A 4173-nucleotide genomic window follows, 5' to 3' on the forward strand; every position below is an offset into this window, starting at 1 on the left:
GTGGCTCTGGGCAGCCTGGTCTGCTGGTTGGTGCCCCTGCACATAGCAACGCGTTGAAACTAGATGATCACTGTGCTCCTTTTCAGCCCAGGCCTTTCTATGATTCTACGATTCCATGTGATGCCTTGTGCTATAAGAAACAGGAGCTCTATCCAGCCAAGGCCAAGAGTCCAGCTGCTCTGGCCCTGAGATTGGACACAATTCACTAAGGAACTTCTGGAGTCAACATCTATTTCTATACTAGCTCATTAAATTGTTACAGAATTTTTCTGGGCATGGAAACACATTCACCTGTGGCTCAGGATTCAAAAGAAGCCAAAATCCATTCCACACAAATGGTTTGAGGTAAGCTGCCTAGATTTGGAGGATACTCAAGTTTCAAAGCATGTATGCAGGCTCTTCCATCCAGATGGTCTTAGAGTCATGGACAGTCTCAGATATATTTAATTTATTTGGGTGGACATAGTATTGAGTTCAATTCTTGCTATTTCTGTCACCATGTCATACAATCTTTCTCATAAATACATTTGAGCTGAAGATTTTGAGGTTTCCATGAAAAGAGTGGTAAGGTTGTAGCTGGTAAGGTCTCTGTAAACTCCTTAACAGTCCTTTGAGTCTTTTAGTAGAAAGAAATTAGTATAAGTTAGTTCAAGAAGTTCAAGAAGAATCATAAGGAAATATAGAAGTAAGAGCAAAAAAACTTAGCTGTAGAGAAATTTTGTCTTTTCTGCAGTAAAAACGAGGTCAGCATTTTATGCTATTTAGCTTTGCCTTGAACACATTGTAGAAAAACTGATGTCTGCTTTCTCACTTGTCTGCTTTTTCCTAGACTTTAGGTATTTTGGTAAAATATATCAAAATATACATGCATGAATAAATAAATAAGGAAAACACCACCAACCCTGAAACATTCCTTTGACACTGAGCTCATCCCCATTTTGATGTGAGGCTGATAGTTACCCTCTGGAACAACACGAATCCTATCAATGGTTGAGATTTTCAGACTTATCCCTACATTTTCAAAGGACTTTTGTTACAATACCCTGAGACAGTCATCATTATGTTTATGTCCCAGTCATGACTGTTTGTCTCACTGTGCTTGACGAGGCTCAAGACTTACTAAAGCAATAGTCCTTACCTTGAAGAGGTTTTACAAAATGTCGCTGAAGTTAGTGGAAGATACACACAAAAAATTAGCAGCCCACCACCATTGTTAGTTTTATCATCTAACTCTCTGTTCTGAAAAGTGCTGCCATGAGTGGTGATGTGGATGTCTTTGTGTATAAATGCTGCTGTGTTACAGCTGTGTTTCTGAGGTGAGATTCACATGTCCAAAGTGCACATGGATGTATGAGCCTCACCAGGTTCTTGGCTGCGTCTTCTGCTCTCACTCAGACTCTTCCCTTCCACTCATCCCTTGCCAAAACCTTGGCGCCCAATGGCTGCCAAACATGCTATAGAACATCTGCCTGCCAGAAAGGCATCTGCAGGGGGTCCACTGCTGATACTTCCCTATGGAAGCTGACAGCCTTCGAGGCTTGGAAGAGTTGCTCAAGTCCTCGTGGCTCTTCCACTCTGCACCCTTTCCACTGCAGCACCTTCCATGACCATCGAGTCATAGAATCACTGAATGTCATGAGTTGGAAGGGAACCAAAAGGATCACCAAGTCCAACACCTGGCTCCACTCAGGACCACTCAAAATTCAAATCCTCTGTCTGAAAGTGTTGTCCAAATGCCTCTTGAACTCCAGCAGCTTGGTGCTGTGACCACTGCCCTGGAGAGCCTGCATCAGTACCCAACCACCCTCTCAGTGAAGAACATTTTCTAATACCCAACCTGACCCTGCCTTGACACAGCTTCATTCTGTCAATGGAATTTTTCCAGCAGGACCCACCATTTTCAGTCTCCTGCATGAATTCATACACTATCCATTTCTCTGTTATCCCCTAAAGAGCATTTCTGTAGCGCCTCAATATTTCACACCTACTTGGCTCATCTTCATGGCTCAATGGCCAAAGTTCCCAAGCGCTGCAGTGGGAGAACATATCAAGCTGCAGTACAACAAGGCTTTATGGAAACATACTAATAGAAAGAAATAATTTCAATTCCTGGGATGGCACTGGAGACCTGCATGACTCAAATCTTGAAGATTTTGCTAAGAATTGTCAGTTTTTCCACGTGTTTTTTTCCAATTACCTCTCCCCACTCCTCTCTTTTTTTATATATAAAATCTCAGTAGGTCTCAGCCTACCCTTGTAATGACACGGTGACACCCTGACCTTGCTTATACCTTACAGGCTTTATTGCAGTAAAAAATAATGTGTGTTTAGAGCACATTTTGTCAGTCAGAAGCACCTTTACACGGAGCCCTGTTGGCATGGACTTCTTGCACCTCTACCTCTGTCCACAAGAAGAGCCCCTTGGGGTCAAAGGATTACTGTGCTGTAGCAAAACAGTAAGTAGCAAAGCTGCAAACATTTTTCTCCACCAAAGTGGAGGCATTTAGCAGACGCTTCTTTTCTTGCAGCAGCCAAGCCATGGTCTTGTTCCTGGACAGGAAGAGTGAAGCTCCAGATCCCTAGCATAACTCAACAGTGCAAGTGTATTTGGGGACCAGTTTGCTGAGCATTGCTTCAGCTCTCTGGTACAATCACATCCTTCCCAGAATTACTTTTTTCATGATTCCAAGCCAAAATAAGAAGAAACACCGTTTTTTCAAGGAGCAGGAGGTAGGGGATGTGTGTAACATGTGTTTTGCAGTAGGACATCTTACCGCAGACCCATCCATCACTGTCCATCCCCACTGCTGGGCCCTGGCAGCAGATCATCACTGGAGTCCGGGATCCACCTCCCTTTCAGAAGTGATCAAAGGCTGAAATTGGGAACAGTGTAAGCTTTCCTGGCTGGGATTACAGCCCAGCTGAAGCAAGTAACACCCTCTCTTTGAGAAGTAGGTTCATTTTAACTGCCCTGCCTCTCTCACACCCTGAACTTGATGATCTCAGAGGTCTTTTCCAATCCAAATGATTCTATGATTTTAGCACAAAAGGAGAACACCAGTGCAACTTCCAGCCAAAAAGCCTGCAGCAAACTGGTGTTGAGTAAGGCTCACCCTCAGCAGGAGCTGTCCTAACACAGGACATCAAATGAAATAACTGCCAAACTCTAAACAAGGTCATTGAGTATGTCAGAGATGAACTCAGACAGCATTCAGAAAAAAACTACAGCAGAAAAATTGCACTGGGACCTATTAACATGAGCACACACTGCTTCTGCTTCATGACTTCTCATCTGCCAGTGCTTCATGTTGGGCAGTCATGGTGCCAGGCAAGAGGATGCCAAGCACTGGTCTTCTATGGCCATAACTGGGTGGGAAAAGGTGGCTCCCTGGGCTGGGTGTAGGGCTCGTGACTTTGCAAGAGGCAGAAAGAAATCCCTTCCATGGTTTCATCATTCAGATTTGGACTGGAAATAAGGAAAAATCTTTTACAGTGAGGGTAGTGAAGCACTGGGACAAATTGTCCATGGTTTTGGTAGATGCCTTGTCCTTGGAGACAATTAAGGTTAGGGTGGATGGGGCTCTGAGCACCTGATTGAGCAGCAGGTGTTCCTGTTCATTGCACTGGACCAGATGGCCTTTAAGGGCCCCTTCCAACTCAAACAATTCTATGACTCTGTGATCTTCTCCTGAAAGGTGAAGGCTACATGCATGGGACCTTGAAAGATTTCTGCAGGCTGCAGTAGGATACAGACTGACAGCTAGGACCAGAAACATAAAAAATCAGCCAAGACAAAACTTCCAAGAAGTGAAAAGGGAATAGGAAAAAAAGCCCCAGCTGGTGAGGTTAGCATTGGTCCATGGGATGCTGCAGAGGCAATAGGGGCAGCCTGTGAAGATGTGTCTTTCCTCTGCATTAGCAGAGGGGAGTGTCTTGGGCACATGGTTATAGAAAAGATCTGAACCCATGGTCTACTGCTACCATAGCAAGAAGGTAGAGCAGAGCCTTTCACAAATCAAATGCAGGCTATCCAAAGAATTGTGGCCTCCCCAGTGAGAAAGTACCGTACTCCATTACCCCCTCTTCATTCCTCTCCATAAAAAACATACAATTTTCTCCTGCATGAAATTTCTTTGCTTCTTTCCCTGCCTCACTGGCTTAGGTGGAAAGCTT

This window comes from Meleagris gallopavo, chromosome 1 (genome assembly GCF_000146605.3).
Source record: "Meleagris gallopavo isolate NT-WF06-2002-E0010 breed Aviagen turkey brand Nicholas breeding stock chromosome 1, Turkey_5.1, whole genome shotgun sequence".
NCBI lineage: Eukaryota > Metazoa > Chordata > Aves > Galliformes > Phasianidae > Meleagris > Meleagris gallopavo.